The following is a 20,398-nucleotide window of genomic DNA, read 5'->3' on the forward strand; positions in this document are numbered from 1 at the left end:
GAAGTACAATCAGGAGTTGAAATCTAAATGAACACTGAAGACATTAAAGCCTAAGAAACGAGAAAATGACAGCGGAACATAAAAGCCTATCGATTTACAATTCAAAGAGGATTTTCTAAACGTTTCTGAATAATGGGGATTTGATAGAGCATTGTATGTAGTTGAGTTGTTTCGATCAGGCAACTAAAAACATTTCTCAACTTCTCATTTAGGATCTATAATTAGAATACTAAAATATTTCATTTCTTGTTATGAACTAATTATACGAGGTGTTGGTATTAAAAAGACGGTGTGCAATCGCCTCGAACATAAATTGCTATATGTCACCGTATCTCATTACTAACATTCATCACTGGTATAGCGATGTATGCATCATTTAGTCTTATATGATGAAACCACTTAGTTATTAAAATTATTATTTTGATTTTTGAAATATATCCGGATTTTCAGACCAAGTGTTGGACCACGAATTCAACAGATTTACTATTAACGAGGATTGTGCTTGTTCAGGTTTTACTGAGATTTTTTTTCGATGTGTCTTCTAGAATTCGCAGCTCATGTTTTGGAAAGTTATTGCTTATAAACTATACAGATAATTTCAAGGTTTTAACATCATTTATTACTAATATGAAAATCTGAAAAATATGAACATCACGTACGTAATATGGGTAAATAATGTAATAATAATGTAATGTAAAGTAATATTGTAAATAATGCTGCTGCACAGCACAAACATATTGTCGTCGTTCTGGCTTGTGGCAGTATAGCAGGCTGGTATATGTGAGTTCGGCAGCAGTTCCAAGTTCCATTTATGTAAATTTATTAGGAAACTAACTAACAACTAAGTAAATTTTCATAACTGGAATCACTGAAATAACCTTCTTTTAAACTATTGGCTCAAGTATTGCTCTGTTCAGTAGAAGTTAACTATCGATAAAAAGTAAATTTTAGTCACTTTTGCATCAGTTCCTTTTAAAGTACCAGGTGTAAATAGAATAGGACTCGCACTATAATTTTACACAAAATTCTGATCTTGCTACTCACTCGCAAGCACGGCCAGCATTCAACTAAAAAAATTTTTCAACACAAATTACGCTTTTCAATTTCACGCTTTTGGTTGAACAAATTACGCAATACAAATTGACGTTTTTGGTTGAATTACTCAGGGATGAAATGCACTTGCCAGCTTCCCATGTAGTTAAAGTTCACAAAACTGAAAAATGTCATCAAAACATCAGTTTGGCTGCATGTGATAAATATTCTACCTCAACTGATATATAACATGCGAAAGAATAGAGATGGTATTGGACTTACCGCGAGGACAGACGTAAAAAAATTACAGATTTTTGAACCTGAACGCTGATTGGCCAATGTAGCGCATTCAGGAGCTCATGTGCGAGCACGGGGTCAGTGTCTGCTTGATCCTGATCAAATGGTATTTTTTCGTATATATCTTTGTTATTATAATGCTCTTCTGCTCAGAGGAATCAACTCTTTGCAGGCAGATAGTCTGGAAGAAACAAACTTCTTGGACTAATCAGACGCTCATACGAGTTCCTAGATGCAGGAACGATGAAGCAGTTGTTTGTTGCCGTCGTACGCCCGAGTCTAGAGTTTGGAAACGTTGTGTGGTCACCGAGATTTGAAAAGGACAGAAATTTAATAGAGAATGTTCAAAGACGTGCAACAAGGATAATTCCAGGCTTGAAGGGCAAGTCCTATGAAGAAAGATTGAAGATTATGAAGCTTCCTAGCCTCAGTTATCGACGTCTGCGTGGGGACCTCATTGAAGTATACAAGTATACTCATGGTCTATACAAGGTCCCTGAAGGGTTACTAGAATTTGAAACAAGAACCAACACCAGGGGCCACGGCTATAAGCTAAAAAAATTGCGCTGAAACTTCTCCACGCGACAAAATTTTTTCTCGTTTCGAATCACCGACATGTGGAACAGCCTCCCCCATGACATCGTTGGCGCTCCAAGTATGAACGCGTTCAAGAACAGACTAGATAAAGCTATGGAAAAATATATGTTCAGATTTGAAATGCCTAGCTCCTTATCGAACCCGGTGGAAGTCTAGTAGCTACTTCAAACTATCGCCAGTCATGAAAAGATCCGGTCAAAGGACACGAGTTTAGATCTATGAACAAGGCACGAAAAGGAAAAGAATCGGCGACAGGCCACATCAGGCCTACACTTCAGCGCCGACATCACTATGTTATGTTATGTTATGTTAAGAAAAAAATCTTCATCAATTCAGCTAAATACCAGAGCGTGTTCATGTACTCGTATCAAAATAGATCATCTCTATGAGTAATCAGCGATCAAAAACATTTTTGATAGTTTTCGAAGCACTTCACTTGATATAGTCATCGCCATTATTCAAAACGCATTGCGGTTTATTTTATATTATGTTTTTTAAATATATTCTGCGATTCAAAAAACATTTCCTAGACATTTGAACAGCGAAATAAAGCTATACTGAAATTTAATGTATGAATTTCAAAGTAAATGAATGATACTATTCCTGAGAATAATATTGAAATGTCGATTAATTTTTTAACAATAAGCATTGTAACTGTACTGAAACGTCTCAAATAGCGAATTGACGTTATAAGAGAAAAGGAGGCCACAAAATAGATGAAAATATATGTCAAGGTGATTCAGCGTGATTAAACAGAGTGTTTGCATTTCGGAAAATCAGGATAACGCTCAAATACTCCTAATCTTAAGTCCAACGTGTGAGATGCAATCAAAAATATATGGACGAATCACGAATTTTAAATTGAACCTCCCATCATCATGCATGAAGCAGATACAAATAAATAATTGAGCTGGTAATCCGATGCTAATGATAAACATAAAATTTCTTAATTGTAGCTATGAAAACTTAAAAAGCTTGTTTAGCTTAAGATAAAAGTTTGCCATAAAGTATGATACGCTAAAAGTAATATTGTACGCTTTAAACCATGATCAGTCATTGTAATATTTTACCGAAGTCTGCCATAAACACAGCAAAGAAGAAAACTACGTTTTCTATGTATTCAAAATTTTTAGTCTGCGCTCTGTATGCCAATCGATTTTACCTTATATTAAACTTTCGAATGTGTTAATAGAATGCAAATTGTCCAGTTTACTCATTAGTTTTATGTTTTATTGTATGCAAATATTTACATGCAATCGGTTGTTGGTATGTGAACTTTCGATTGCAACTGCCGAGAATGTCGCAAAGAGAACCTGTAGATATATTCAAAGCAATTAGAGAACTTTGACTAACTATGCTCGATAATTGAAAATTTTGCAACTTTTCTTAGTTATGTCATATTGAATGCTCAAACGACGCTTAAAATCTGTTTGCCTTGTATGTCCGGAACTAGATGGTATTGCGCAAAGTTTCTTCAGTGCTCGGTTGTCTCTGTGGCTGGCGCGTCCTGTGACTCTGTGTTCTGACTATAAGTGAAAAATATCTAGTGATACAGTGCTTTAAGACCAGTGTTTGGTTTCCTCTATAATTATAATACTTCCAGCTGAGGATTATCATGAAATTGATCTTCATAGTTATATTATTGAGGTAAGAATGTAGAATGACTCAGCTCTTGTCACCGATCATTTTGGCCTCGTTAGATCTTTCTCGGTTCTAGTCTAGGTATCGTACTTTTCCTGTAACTCGGTTCTTTATTGCAATTCTATGTGATTTACCTTTTATTTTTATGCTGATTTGTATGCCACTTATTCTCATTCTTGAATCTCTCTGTTTTTAGGTTTCTGTTCAAAGACGATAACATGTTTTATGTTGGTCAACTTGCAACTTTCGGTTCTCTCTAAATTCTTTCTTGTGTCATTTAAATTAAGCTTATGATCAAGATTAAAGCTTTTGTAAACATTTGTAATGATGTGGGTCGTGATTCTTATGCATGTTTATAGTTATTAACAAACGTTTATTGTCATAATGTGACAACTGCTGCGGTTTCTCCGTAGTTCGCGGCCTTCCGTACAGATGGCGTTGAGATCGCGACCAGTAAAATGGAGACTATCGAACCCCTAAACCCTCACCCTCCAGGCCTCCACTGCTCTCCTGTCTCCTCAACCCCCTCTCACTCTGAAGCGAGGAATAGTTTTAATTTTTCTGAAATGTTTGATAAGCGACGTGCATTCTTAGTTGCAAGGTGTGTTGAAAAAATTTCAAATTTTTGCACGTCTGTTCAAAGTCTGATTCCATTGTCAAAATTTTGGAAAAAGCTACTAGTCATACGCGCCTGGCGCGGGAGCTTAGTAAACTGAAAATAGTGACAAATAATAAATTCAAATAAATTTAGTCTTCAATCAGTTTAAATCTTTATAATAGTGTTTAGTGCTATATTTGCAAATATAAACATTTGTTAACTTGAAAATTTATGATAATCATTCCAGATTTCTTGACAAGAATGCTATGAACATTTATTATTAATTGATTACTCATATTTTAAATTGTACTCATTATTTTAATAATCCTATTATGCCTTTCTCCTGAAAAAAATATAGTAGGAAATATTGAAGGATAGTTTGTTTGAACTTGATAGACATTATTAGTGAGCAATTAGCATAAGGTAGAAACAAGTAAGATTTTTTTTTTGTATTGTCTCAAGACTGGATTTTTAACAATAACTTTCATTTGTGTTGATATACAATTTTGATGAATGTAGCAATATGGTGTGAAAATCTGATGAAATTAACAATTAAAAGTGTGTGAAAAATTTTCTGTGTTTATCCTGGCTTTATTTATATATATATGTAGAGGTTTCTAATGCATTGATGCCTTGTCAATGTCACACAGTAGCATATTTAAGGATGTTATTTAGATCTGAAATTTGATTTACAGATGTGAAATCATAAAGATTTATAATCTGTAAATCAAGTCTTGTTATAATTTAATTTTTCATGTCACCATTGTCTTGCATATGAAGATTAGAATTGACCCTAAATTCCAATTTCCAAAAGGTGTTTATAGAGGAGCCTGTTGTAAATGAGAGTTTAAACTGGTCCCTTTAATTTACATTGCAGTGGATCAGTGGAAGACTGTGGAACCCAGCCTTAGGAACAAACTACCTTGTGAAATGTCAGGTTGAAAAATTTGCTCTGCTATATTTTTGTGCTCTGCTGTAATATACTATGCTTGGGAACTCCAAAAGACCATTTGATTGGCAAAAAGTCAATACCTATTAGTGATTAATTGCACTGCAACAAGAAATATGCAGCCAGATGCTGGTTGTTGACCTGGATGAGTAGTATGGTGGAATAAAACTAAAAATATGACAACCTCCACTAAATTGGATCAGAAAAAGGCCATATTAGAACCCTAAAAATTTAAATACTGTACATAAATATTTTTAACTTTATTATAAGGACAGTATTTATGTAATGGGTTACTTTTAGAAGGCCTGATGTGGATTTGAGACTTTTTGATTAATTTAAATGGAAAAAATAGGTTTGCTTTACTAACAAGCCACTATACTGGCCAATTTCAAGCACAAATTGAGTTTATGAGGTGGGGTTCCACTATTTGATTTTGAGCTGACAACTATTTTGTTAGCAGGAATATTTGGCTTACTTAGGAGGCTCGTTTGATGGTGGCCATTTTTTCTTCCTTCCATAGCTCCTTCACTATTCTCATGTTATTTTTGTGTGTATGATAATGATAGAAGGATCCATGATAAATTTGACTTATGTACCCAGGAGACATCTTTAATAGATAATATTTCTGTCAGAAAGGCTAAGGAAAAGTGGCTTGTTCATCACTGGCCCCTGTGTAGCTCCTCAAAATCTTTCTTACAGTTAAATTCATTAATGTTATCTCTGCTCCTGTGAACAGCTGTAGAGACAGCTGAACCATGTTAATGTATTGGTCATGGTGCCATAACAGTTTGTTTATTCTCCTTTTGTTATTGCCTAAGCTGTGCCATGATGCTACTATTAATATCATGCTTGACATTGACAAATTTATTGATATTTGATTTGTTTGATTAATGAAGGTTGAAGATTATCTGAATGTTTTAGGCATAATATATGCTTACTAAGTTACTATCTTTATATAAACGTTGTTTTGATCTTCTTTGCTAGTCAAGACAAGAGACCTAGGAATAGTGCAGTTCTCACTGCATTGCAAATTTTGACATTGGAGTAAACCAGCACTTGGTAGAAGTGGAATTATCTGTGAAGTGTTGTATTTAAAATTACACTATGTTGGGAAATGATTATTCATGTCATTATGTATTAATAAATATACATATATTCCTTCATTTAAATGTTCAACAATAGCTCATTAAAATTTCACTTCAGTTCATGCTTTAATTTGTACAAAATGAAGCTTTCCTTGATATTTTTTTTTCTATATTGCCAATAATAATAACATTTTTCATCAGATACTTGAATGTATTCAGAACTAATCATTTCAAAAGATTATGGTTTGTGCGGAATGGGTGACTGGGTGACCATTATGTCTTAATATTTGTATATGAAGACATTATAAAATACTAATAAAGTATTGCAAATCATGAATCAGAAGCTGACATATTATGCTTGCATCTACATACGTACCCAACAGTCTGCTGACCTTGCCTCTCTATTCAATTACTCGGAAAAATTTTTGGTTTCACGATGAGTATTTGAAGTTAGGTAATATTCTAATGGAGCTAGCATTGCATCCTTCTAATGGAGCTAGCATTGCAATAGCTCTCAATGTAGCCACCATGTCCTTCTGAAGGTTTTTCTTGTTCTATTTTACTCATCAGTATAATCTCAATTCATAAGGCAGTTGTCTCAACTTTCTTCTTGATTTTCTGTTTGGTGGCAAGTCATTGTGAATTGGGAAACTTTCTTGTTATAACTTCTTTGGAATGAACGGAACGATGCATGTTTAAAACTCAGAATTAGCTGCTGAATAATTGGCACTCTTGCCCCAGAAAGAAATGAACTACAGTTGCTTCAGAATTAAACCTACAAATTTTTTATTAATTATTTTATTGCTTGCTACATTTGTTTGCATTAGTTTTTCCAATTTGTAAGTATTTATGTAAGCAGATGACATGACCTGAAATTTCAAGATTTTCAAGATTCACATGACCTTAATAATTGAGGATTATGAGATTCATTGGCTGGGGATTTTGCAAACCGACTCAAATTTGATGGGAGAGGTAATGCTACTGTATATATCTATCATTTGAATTTAGTTAAATATTCAAAGATGTGTTTTTAAATTATTCAAATGCAAATACAATTATGTGCTGCACTCTGAACTGTGAAATATTTTTCAGATATGTATTCTAACATTCCTTTTATATATATCCCTAAAACAGAACATATTTATTTATTGAAAAGATTTATTAAGCACTAAAACTAACAGCACAATATACCATCTTCCTAAACGCCTTTTTGCTAGAGTAATTTTTGCATTTTCTGATTATTATTACCTGACATGGCGCCAAATTTCTCCACGATGCTGTAGTAACTGAGATGGTTGAATCTTGTTGCCTAGTGCCACAAGTTGACGTCCAAATCAAATGAGCTCTCCTGCTCCATTGCACGGCATGTTAACCAGTGATCGTGCAACAGGTAACGCTGAAGTTAGCTTGCAGTTTAAGCCCTACGCGAGTTGACCTTGTTCTAAGTATACTACGCGTAGCTCTCTATTGGGAACAAAGGTTGTTCATATTGGGGCTTGCTTTACTTATGACTTGAGGGCAGAGAATAACATGACAGCGTACGCAGTCAGGCGTGCACACTCGGTATATATAGCGAGAAAGAAGATAAAGGTCGCTGCCTTCTACACGCTTGAGGAATGTCTACCTTGCAATCACAATTATGCCGCGTTAAATGTTGTATGTTACGATCTCCGGTGCTAAACGTTTTTGTCGGAATTGGGAGCGCGTTGACAACTTGACCTGCGGTTAGACCTTTAGACCTATCATGAACGCAGCGCACATTCATTAAGAAAGAAAGTGTCAGATTAAAAATTGAGGCTCGCTGCAGGACTTGCTGCTTAATATGAATAATTTTTGTTTAGTAACACATTAAATGTACGTTCTTTTCCTCTTTTTAAAGGTAACGCTTTTTATGAGGAGAATTATTTGAAAAAGTCGGCGAATGAGTACCACAGATTCAGGACATGGAGGATTTATCGTCGGGAAGGAAAACAGTTGCCATTAATTTGCTTCTTGAGCTCCTGTCCCTGCCTCTCCCTATAAGTTGTGCCGCAGCTGCTGCCAGCTCTCCTCGTTGTCCACGTGTGTCCCGCGTTCGTTTGGGCAAAGCTGGCTTCTTAATTACTTTGATAATATTTAATACCTAATGTTTGTGTTGGCTTCAAAGGCTTCAAATTGTGTGTTTCTTGGTTGCGCATTGTTTAAATTTTTACATTGTTTTTACAATGCAAAGGATGCATTGGATTGTAAAGGATGCATTGGTCGCGCATTTTTCAATTTTGCATCATTTACATGCACAAAAATTCTATTGCCTCGTGCCTGTTGTGCAGGCGCAGTTCTCAGACCTTGGCAATTATCAGCTAGTTTTTGCATAGGATTCATTTCATGGTAAATATTGGTGTAACGCCATTTGCTTTTCATAATATACGATTTGGACCTAATAGCTCAATTTTGAGGTATTGTTTGTGTGAATAATTTAATAGTTGTTAAGTGCTTTTGATATCTGATTTCGTATCCACTTCTCTTTGTCAATTCCAAAGTGTTCAATTTGCTTTGAATCGATTGATTTTTCAATAATGCAGGAGTCCCAGGCTCCAGATTCCATCATGGCAGGGACTAGGAGTCGTAGCTACAACACTTACCTACATCTCTCGCGACGCTCGACCCTGATCCCCTTTTCACTGACGACCGCAATTTTTGGTACAGGCAGTTAGCACGTTTGTCATGAGAGCGCTCCCGTGAGCGAGGTGGTCGCCGCGTGCTGTGCTGGGGTCTTCTTCTAATTGTAAGATGAAGTACAAACATTTTTGTGCGCGCGTGACAAAAACACTTCCTCTGGTCAAATGCTTGCAGGCGCGCCTACTGCTTGTTCTCTTTCTAGCAGGCGTGCTGGTGGAGGGGCTTGAAACAATGCTTGGCAAGTGTGATGAACAAGTTGAGGGAGCGAGGCAATTCCCCTGGTAGCGTGCATTTCGAGATTTCTGATAACCATTGCTGTATAGTTCGCTGGAAGGCGTGCGTCTTTGCACAATCTAAGATATGGAATAGGCGTCGAGAAGCAGGAAATTCAACACGAACAGCCATTATGTTCAGAGTAATTTCCTAGAAATATTTCTCGATCATTCTTAAGAAAAAAATTGAATTGAATTGAGAAACATTCTTCCTAAACTTTATTTTTCGTCTATTTGTGTGTTGAAACGTATTTGCGACACTCGTTTCTTGAATTTGCCAGTTTTATGTTCATAATTTTTTTCGTAGAAGTGTAACCTTACGGCGTAAAAAGTTGCGTTCAGGCTTAGCATATATTTTTCTGACGTGCAAATGATATAATTATTATCTGATTGCGTAAGTGAACGCACGAATATAGTGCAGCTGTGTGCTTATACAGCAGATGTGCGTTAAGTAGACGTATTGTTCGTGCTTATCTGTGTTGACACATATATAATAATTAATTCGTGTGCACCCGTGCGTGTTCCTGAGCCCGTATTGCTTGTGGATATGTGAGCTGTGTACGTGTATTCACTCGTGTCTTGCTCATGTGTGTGGACCGTTACCTCCGTCGTCATGTCACCACCACCGGCTGCCGCAGATCACCAATATCTGAACCCTCGTCGTCGGGCTTGTCATCACCACCATTGCATCCGCGCTATCCTACGTCGCTAACACTTTTACCACCTCCACCTTCATCACCACCATCGTCGTCGTCACCATCGGTTCTTCCTCGATCGTCGTCGTGGTTTCTCGTATCACTACCAGCATCGTCGTCGCGGTCGGTCCTGTCAGTGTTACCACCGTCGTCTTCGCGTCACCACCATCGCTATCACAATCGGGGAAGCGGCTGCTCCCAGCGGCTCCACCACCGTCGTCACGGCAGGACCATCACCAACACCAGCTACACCACTTTGTCGCTCTCAGCTCTCTGTCCAAGGCTTGGTGATTCTGCTCTCTTTCGAGAGCTTCGCCTCTCAAGCTTTCGCGCCCTGCAACCGCCAGCCTGCGCCGCTGCTGTCTGTCTCAGCGAGCTCGCTGGTAGACGCTATTGTTCTCACTTGCGTCCAGTTTACTCGCATGCTAACAATACTTGTTCTCGACCGTTTTCGTTTTTAGTTGAAAACTGATGCTGTGGAGGTTGACGCTACAAGTTGTTGTCCTTATATTATTTGAGTTAGTTCACTTTCAGCGGTTAATTTTAGTTTTCAGTTCATTAATTGCAGGCCTGATATTTATTTGATTATATTTTTGTAATTTTGCAGTGTATCGCTTCTAATTAAGGCTAACAACAGATTATTATGCCTTGATTTTAGTGTCAGTGCCTGTGAATTTGATATTTTTTAAATAAGACCCAAATGTTGATGAACGCTTGCAAAAAATATGCGAAGGAAGTTGCTAAAATTTGGTTTTATTATGCTTTGAACTTTCTCTTCGTCGCAATTATGCTTAAGAAATTTAGAAATATTTGTTATTTTTTATTGATCTCTAACCCGTCAATGATAGTAAAGTTATATGATGATGCATAAAGCGGAAGACAAAGATTAATCGATGCTAAAGTATGTAAGAGAAATGCTTGAATTCGCACTCATTCAGCAACGAGCAATCTCTCCCGTTGAGGATTAGGCCGTTATGCCAGTTTTTGAGGTATGGGGCTCGCTCAAAGGAGATATTTCTTCCTTCTAAACTTCTACGAATTAATTTATTTTATGTGAGGTTCATCGTAGTCAAGTTTGATGGGAAATGTTTCGATTATAGCTGCTGATTACTCGAGGGTCAGTTTGATCGTTGCCATTAATGCCATGCAACTCGCTTGATTGTTTTGAATTAACTCGGAAACATTTGTGGTTTTGTCGCGCTCGTTTTTTGCGCACTGCATTCATGTGGCGGTGAAGTTGGTATGCGTGTCTGACCGGGTTCTGATGGCTGTATTGCTGCCAGTCGCTGCAATTACGAGTAATTGATCCCACTGGCTGGTAACTTTACATTTATTTATTAAGTTTTGGTTAATCCTTTTTTTCGTCTTGGGAGGAAAATGTTCGGCAAGAGCTGAAGAGATGCTCGTCACGATCTCGCTTGGCGTACAACTGAAGGCTTAGGTGGCGCACAACTGTGAAGTCAATTATTGAAGTGTACAATATTAGGTTGCTCATTCGACCGAAGACAAAAATTTTTTTTCTTTAAGCGCGCTACCTCTACAGCTGGTGTTTGTTTGGATAAGCCTGGAGCTGATGTATTTTTCACGAACTATGAGAAAAAGTATTTCTCTATTTAAAATGTTAATATTTTGCATTATGCAAAATAAAAACAATTAGCATTGCTTTGATGAAATTAAGATGTTTAGCGAATGAAATTTGATAGGGATAATGAAATATTTCTGAGTTATCTTCATAAAAAAGAAGATATAAAATTAATTTTAATTTGTTCATTAGCACTGTTGAGCGAAGTATGCAGCTTCGTGTTGAAATGAAAAAAATACGTGGAGACGAAACGCTTCCTCGTCGTTTTATGCTTGCGCGGTGAACTCGAATTTATCCTCGTCTTCTAAGTAATGAAAAATTTGTGTGCATTCCCATTCGTTTTGGAATGAATTCTTCGATTACCCAAATATGTTCAAATTTAAAGAATAATTTAAAGTATATTGTTGCTTCTGATTATATAGTAATCCCGCAGGCAATGCCAGTAAAGAAAGAACATACTGTGGATGGAGAAATATGTGAAGAGAGTTGTTTGTGTGAGTTATCACATCGAATAGTTGCTGCTGTAGTGTGCGCGATCCTTCGAGGTGTTGGCTGTAAGTTAGCAATATTGGACAGCCACTGCACGACGGAGAGTCTAGTGAAGTACATTCCGCGCTGATCTTGAAGACAAGGGAGGCGCGCTCGCTTCAAACGTTGCTGCGTGTATGGCGTAACATTTTGGCCAAATGGAGCCATGCGCTCGTAGCTGATTTTTTGAGCACCAAGGCAGAAAGGATTCATTGTGAACCGTGAATTAAAATTGCAGGTATATAATATTAATAGATATTCAAAATCCATTTGCTACGTTTCCTAAAGTTAATAGAGGTTTTTGAAGCACGGTTCACTGTTTTCAGAAGTCTAGAGCCCGCGTTTGGAATTAGCTTAGAGGAATCAAGGTGACTGACTAGCTTGGTCAGAGCTGTGAGTGCTAGTGCTCTATTAGCGAAGTATGAAGTTGATGAAATAGATGAACTTTATTTGCATTCTTAGGTCGTTCTCATTTGGCCAGTGCTTTATCCGTGAATGAAAACACATAGATTCCTGCTAAGGCTCAGCGAATGGAGCTGGTCATTCAATTTGACGTTATATTTCATAGTGTAACAAATTAATTATCATGAGGAAGAACAGAATCTCTGAAGTAATTTGGAAAAACGTTGACGCTACAGATTAATTTTTATTAATTTATTCTTTCCAAGACCATTAATTTGGATTAGGTAATGAAATATACTGCCTTCCTCTATTTGAAGATGCTTGGAACTTCCCTCACTTGGTGGCAAGCTAGCCAGTGAAATGCGTCTGTCGCCCTGACACCTGTCCCCAAAAGCACGCCGCTAATTCTCCTGTCGAACTCACTGATGGCCCGATAAGCTGCCTAATTTCATTTTCAACTTCGTTACTATTCACACTATATCTCTAAAGTCCCTTCTTCAAAATTTGGCGAAGAATGTATAAAAAGCGTGAAGAATATATACGGTAATTGTCAGACGATGCTCTGAAATTGAGGTCGAAAACATTACTGGAATTTCATCATTACATTTCATTGTTGATAATCTGGTGCCCTGACATGACATATCGCCATACGTTCCTGAACCCATATTGAGGTATGGAAGGCTGCCATGCGTTTATGGTCACATTATGAATAAAACTTGCCATTTGTTCCTGACCATACAACGATAAATGCCAGCCATGTGTTTCAGGTCATATTATGAATGAAACCAGCCATATGTTGCTGACCACTTAATTGTGTAAAAACTAGCCATCTTTCGACCACATAATGATCAGAAGTCAGTCATTTGTTCTTGACCACATAAAATTATACGTCAGTCATGTGTTCTTGACCACATGAAATTAGGCGTCAGCAATTTGTTCTTGACCACATGAAATTATACGTCGGCCGTTTTTCCTTGCCAACCGATTCATGAGCATCAAAATCCCTCCAATATCGATATGACACAAATTTCTCAGGTTCTTCTTGTATCACGTTAGCGATGGTATTGTTCTGATAGCACCGCATTTTGGATGCCGGTTTAATTAATTAATGTTTTTTTTTCACAGAATTGATTTCACATTTAGCTGACAATGTTCATGTTTTGTTCGCGACCTAGTGAAAAAATATCCTTTCGAGCCTGGTGTTTTAATCACCAACACTAACTACGGTTGTTGGTGATAACAGATGACATGAACAGTGAAGAAACTCAAGTTAGTGAACCTGCCAATTCACCATATTGCATATCGTATTTTATGTATCATTGTATTATGTTGTATTGTGTGTATCATTATGTTGTATGTACGGTATCATTGTATTGTGTGTAATAATGCTGTCGGATTTTGAAAATTTATGTTCCTTATTGATGCCATGATGCCAGTTGTACGTTCGTGATGGCTAAGGACGTCCTTAGTTCTAGTCACTTGGAGCACTGACCGTTTTTTCGTATCTGCAGAAACGTCGCGCCATTGCGGGCGACGGACATGTCGAACAAATCGTTTTACTGAAGTTCGCATCAGCTTAACACATTCACTCTCGCCTTAGTTTTTCATATTGGTTCAATTAGCACGAACGGCTATAGCCGTCCAAGGGACGTGAAGAGCCGTCATTGCTACGTGTAATTACATAGGATAAATAAGAGATACACCTTTTGTGCCAAGTTTGCGGTAATGTATGACTGTTTTGTACCAGCCATTATTGTTCAAAGCACTTTTGAAAAAGCCAAGTTCTGACGTCTATGTATAAAAAGTTTATATTAAGTATATATTTATGTACACCTTTATATATGTTAATATATAAAAGTGTTGACGTCTATAGAAATCAACACTGCCAGTATACTTTTTTAAAACATATACACGTCCATAAATATCACTCAGTTCTTTCCAGTAAAAGACAGGAAATTCGAGGTTGTGCATTCTGTGCGAATTCAACAATAGCCGTCAGCGAGCGTGAATGTGTTAATTTTTTATCTTTCAGTTAGTTTCAGTTGTTTGAGTTATTAACGATATTATAGTAACTACCATAAGTGCTTTTCAGCTCGTGCCCAGATTTGTTAGAAATACACAATAAAGAACACGCCTGAAAGAAGTGTCATAACTCTGAGCGCTGCTGCTGCTGTCGCTACTGCATTCCTGGCTTTCCGATAGAGACTGCCTATGCCGGATGTCTCACTCGGCTTCCAAAGACTTGGTTAAAAAATCTCTATCATCCATAATTGCTGACTTAATTATTTTATTTTTTTTTAGTATTATATTATTGAACTGACTAAAGCATTTGTTATTTTGTGTTTGATTCATAGATAGTTAAAGACTACTTCAAGATACGCGGATTAAAAAAAATCGTTAGTCACTCTAAAGTGAGAATCTCGATATTCAATATCGCCCGTTTTTACCATAAGAACGCATCGTTGTTGCACAGAAGACGAAAAATCCCTTTAGCCATTTATTCTTCAAGAAAAATATTTGAGGAAAACACCCGTCCAAAGCGTCAGTCTTTCGCAAGGAGGTATTTGATCGGTTGGTTGTGTGAATGCGGCTTTAGGTCAAGTTTAGAGGTGAGCTGTGCGTTTGTTCGTGCGTGAACCGTAGGTTCTCAGCAGCAGCAGCGGCAGCAGCTGCTGCTGCTACACCAAAGCTGTGTCTATGTTGCGGCTCCTGTGACAGGCGGAGTGTATTACTACGCCGGGCCCCTCCCTCTCCCCTTCACACCAGTCTCTTCACTCGCTGCTTGCCTAGGCTGCTGCAGCTGCTCTTCCCTGCCTCTTCTATTTATTGCTTGATCGTAGTTCAGGATTTTTGTGAATCTATTTTTAATTTTTATATAATAATATTTTGGGCGAATAATAATGACCACAGAATTTGCTCGCAGTAATATTTATCAACTGTTTCACAAACAGTATTGTTACTCAATGATTTTCGATGCCCACTCCCTTTGTCCGAGAGGTGCCACGAGAACTTGGGCCGACGAGCCCAACAGCACACAACAACACACGACGAGCACAACAGTCTCGCTGTTACTTGCGTCTGATTGCACCTTTAATTTGTAGATTGATTTTTAATAACATCATAAACTGTTCAATGCTGGAAATATTGCCGAGAATTGGTACTTTTTGAATGGATATTTGAGACTGACAATTATTGCTCTGTGATCACAGATGAGCATTTACAGCAGTGGTTCCCAAACTTTTCCAGGCTTGCGCCCCCTTTGGCTCCCTAGTGAATTTCTAGCTCCCCCCACAGACACGTTCTTGAAATTTTGTACGCTGCAATTTTAAGAGATAAAGGTCAAACACAAATGTGTATTTAACAAATAGAACCCCATTTAGTGAACCAATATGTTTTTCAGCTGTTTTAACTGTTTCAGCACTAGAAACCTAGGACGTCTCAGGCAAATTTACTCGTGGCCGGTCTCACGACCAATCTCCAAATTTAATTATCAAGTAATATCTCCCAAACTAATGAACGCAGCTCAATCAAACTTTGAACATGTAATCATCAGAAGCTAACGGTGATGTTTAGCTCGTGAAAAATTTTTAAATTCCACCTTCATTCGTGAGTTATTTTGCGATACAGGCCGAAATTCGCAGTGATCAAAGAATTTCTTCCTACTGAACAGATTTGAACGAAATTTTGAATATACATTCCTAACTGACAAACGGTGATTTTTTAGCTTAATTTTTTTTATTTTACCTTCGTTCGCGAATTTTTTTTCATTTCACCGTCATTTTTGATTTCACATTTTATTATATTCGGCCCGTATCGCCTAGTAATTTGTCGCTTAAATTCGCGACGATCAAGAAATTTATTCTAAACTACTGAACAGATTTCAACGAAACATTGTATATAAATACCTAACCTCCCAACGGTGATGTTTAGTTCGTGACAATTTTCTATTTTGCTTTCGTTTGCGAGTTATACAGATATTGGAGGAACGGCCAGCTTTTCTACCGGCCGGTTTAGCCAAGAGCCGTTTACCTATATCCGTATACGTATAGCCGTGTAACTCGCAAACGAAGGCACAATCGAAAAAAATCGAGCTAAACATTACCGTTCGGTAGTTAGGACTGTAAATTCAAAATTTCGTTTAAATCTGTTCAGTAGTTTGGAAGAAATTCTTTGATCACTGTGAATTTCGGCCCGTATTGCCATATAACTATAAAACAAATGATAGCAAAATTCAAAAAAACTTTCACGAGCTAAACATTACCGTTAGGTTCTAATGAATACGTATACTAAATTTCATCGATTTAGTTTATTAGTTTGAGAGATATTCTTTGATCATCGAATTTGGAAATTGTCGAATTTAGAAATTTTGACCGGCTGCGAGTCCGGCCGTTAATATGTCCAAGACGTAAACCCAGGTGAGGTTAAAAACAGATCTGGGCGAAGAAAACATTGCCGGGAGTCATGTGCTGCACGTGTTGTGTACAAATCGTCAAACAAACGTTGGAACTTCTGACTTCGACTTCTGACTGCTGCCCCCTCCCCTACCGCCCTCTTCTTCTTACCGCCCTCCAAAATCTTTCAACCGCCCCCTATGGAGGCGATATCGCCCACTTTGGGAACCACTGATTTACAGGCAATCTAGCATTGACATGCAATCGCTTTCTCACTTTATTACTATGAATTAATAAAAACCAAATTTTTATCAATTGGTGTTTTTGTTGATGCGGAAGTTGCTAGAAACTACAGGTTTGTTATGGGCAGTTAGATTTTTGGATGACCTATCAAGACTCTTGAAGCAGTCGGCGCGGCCAGCGTTTAGGAAGTGACAGTTCAAGGACTCATATACGTATGAAGAAATTAAATGAAGCTAGGTCTGTAAAAGATGGATTTGAGTTCTTACGGTTTGATTACATGAATTTTCTTGGTTAAAAATTCAATTATGTTCTATACGCTGAAGACCACGCGCCTGTGACGCTGCAAAACACGCGCTTGTGACGCTGCAGGACACGCGCTTGTGACGCTGCAGGACACGCGCTTCTGACGCTGCAGGACACGCGCTTGTGACGCTGCAGGACACGCGCTTGTGACGCTGCAGGACACGCGCTTGTGACGCTGCAGGACACGCGCCTGATTGTGACGCTGCAGGACACGCGCTTGTGACGCTGCAGGACACGCGCTTGTGACGCTGCAGGACACCCGTTTCTGACGCTGCAGTCGGTCAAGTAATGACCCGGGTGTAAGTTATTAATTGGGTCAATAAGGGTGTCCAGGAATTTGAAAATAATCCCAATGGGATGCATTGTTTATTATTGTTACAAGACAGATGCATTATAACACATGGATAACTCAAACAAAACGAGACGTTACTTAACTTTATTTTGGTACAGGAAAAACAATTACACAATAATTATATAATTATAAATAGACTATTGGACTGATATGACGATATTTTGCCTTCAAAACAAATTTTTAATTATATTAATGCTTAAATCTGACTATACATGGCTAGCAAAACAATTTTTCTATTGAGCCATTATATCATAACTTATCATATGATACACTAAAAACAAATACGCCTAACATTGCGTTCAATGGCGTCAAAGTGGGCTGGTGTGGCTGTATCTGTTGGTGTTTGTACCGGGGACCAACAATGGCAGCCAGTAATGGCGGTCGCAACTGATTTATTTTTATGGACCGGTAAAGTTATACAGAAAACGTATAATGGTTTCCACTATTTTCTGCACTATGTCTGCATTTTCTGCACTATTTAGAAGCTAAAATAAACTGGTTAGGCGTCAATTCTCCTTACTATTCTTGTAATATATAATTTTAGTAGATATCTAATGTATAATTTTCAAAAATATATTTTTAACGCTTTTTACACTTGCCAGCCACCGAATTTAACTAATCATTTCTGAAGGTCATCCATCAATCTTAAAAGTTAATTAGATTGTAGGCTGATGAAAGTGTAAGTTGAAAACTAGTCATGGAATAATTTAATGTGGAATGTTAAACTGGCATTTTAATGTTAATGGCATTAAATGTTAATGGCATTAAACGTCGTCTTTGCCATTCGTATAAGAACTAGAGTAGACCATGGGTTGAGATCGTAATCCAACACGTGCATTGGATATGAACCAGACACACTGTTGTTTAGAAGTCAATTTAAATAGTCCTCACCTATATGAAATGTGTTAAAAAAATATAGTTCTCAGTCAATATCTCGCATTACTTGAAAACATGAAAACTATATGTTAACCACAAGTGACTTACGGTGTATCAAAGAATGACTAGGGCGTGAAAAGATTCAACAGATTTTGTCGGGTATTAAACCTTAATGCTTTACCCTTACTCTACATAAATCTTGGCTGTCTTCATTCTCAGCCAATCATGCGACCGGTAGTTGGTCATCACTAGATAAAAACGTGTTAGACGACGGCTAGATGTTGGATTCAGTGGCAATCCAACAAAAATGTTGGATTCAGTGGCCGCCCTTAGCCACTAGCCCCTGAAACAGCCAATAGCAACAATCAGCACACCGGGCTACTAGGTCAATAATTAGTGGCGGTTAATAATTGCTAGTTTAATGGAAATCTCGCGCTTGTGACTCTGAAGATCACACGCTTGTGACGCTGAAGATCACGCGCTTGTGACGCTGAAGATCACGCGCTTGTGACGTTGAAGATCACGCGCTTGTGACGCTGAAGATCTCACGCTTGTGACGCTGAAGATCACGCGCTTGAAGATCCCGCGCTTGTGACGCTGAAGATCTCACGCTTGTGAGCTCTGTCCCTCCTTGTAATTTCGTCTCTTCGAGAAACTAACGCTACTTTTTTCTTGTCAACTTCAGCGTGCTGGACACTTGAGACTTTCGGCCTCTTGTGGATGATGAATGGTTTGAGAGAGAGTCTTCAACGAGACCTTCCGCCTTGCTGGCAATGTTGATTTTTGACCTCCGTTGCGAAATTGCTTGATAGCTGAAGCGCTAGCAAATCATCCTACCACTACCATGAAATCCTACAAGGGTTGTAAGCGTAGTGGCAGTATTTCGATCGGCTATTCAGCGTTTTTGTGCTCAGCGAGTGTTCTCTTTCTACTTCTTTATATTTGCCGTTAATTGGTATTGAGTATAAAATATTGGCTTCCTCGGAAAATTCTCGCTTCTCTTATTTTAAGGGTTTTATTCGGGCACTTCGTGACGAAGAACTTGGCCACGTATGTTGCCTGTTGAACATTTTATCGTTATCGACTTGAAGCAATCAATCAATTTTATAGCATTTTGCCGTTCTTCGTAAAATGTGATTGTTGTCATAAGTTAAAAGCATGAAAATATAAATTTTGTGATATTTTGAAAATGTGATATTTTATACCATTAACAGGAAATTTGAATCGTATAAGCCTCGTCAATGCATGCAAATTAAAGGACAGCTGAGAAGAGCCATTAATTTTTAATCCCTCCAAAAATATATAAGCTTATATTTGGAAGTGCAATACAATAATCCCGGCTGCGAGGCGACATACAATCTGCAGTTTGTATCGTTTGCTTTACTGAGGGGCATTCATGCCAATATAGTCGATTCTGGCCGATTCCGATTATTATAATCGGTTCATATATATAAATAATGACGCAAATTACATCGGTTTGACCAGCGCGACTTTGAGCCTCCGCTTAACATGCCACCTCCAGACCGGAGGACCGAAGAACCACATGAGAGAGGCTCATAATGAGACACTCACTCGCGCGACGTTGGAGACTCACGCCAGAATCGTCATGAGGTGCCCAGACGCCACAAGACGGTCGATAGCTGAGGCTCTCATCATCAAGCAGGAGTCTCCAGCTATTAATTTGCAAACTACCGGATTTGTCAAGACGTTGGAACTGTTCTCGTAATTCAAGCATTGATTTCAATCTATATCCATAATACCCAATGTTTGTATTGATATATATTTATTAGTATAGGTTGGCAGAATTTGTTCTTTTAAGTAGGTTTCATTGAAGACCAGAGAATTTGTTTTATTGGCAATTTTCAGGATATATATATAAATGAACACAATTATTTAA

At 37.9% G+C, this 20,398-nt stretch overlaps 1 protein-coding gene across 1 annotated transcript in view; it reads left to right on the forward strand.

Annotated features, from left to right (window-relative positions):
- Positions 1-3,416: 3,416 nt before the first annotated feature.
- Positions 3,417-20,398, forward strand: part of LOC108679219 (nipped-B-like protein A) — a 52,551-nt gene continuing 35,569 nt past the window's right edge. The window contains exon 1 of the mRNA XM_018167818.2: positions 3,417-3,573. The gene's annotated coding sequence lies outside the window, so the exon portion shown is untranslated. The remainder of the gene's footprint in view (positions 3,574-20,398) is intronic.

This window comes from Hyalella azteca, unplaced genomic scaffold, assembly GCF_000764305.2.
Source record: "Hyalella azteca isolate HAZT.00-mixed unplaced genomic scaffold, Hazt_2.0.2 contig7133, whole genome shotgun sequence".
Taxonomy (NCBI): domain Eukaryota; kingdom Metazoa; phylum Arthropoda; class Malacostraca; order Amphipoda; family Hyalellidae; genus Hyalella; species Hyalella azteca.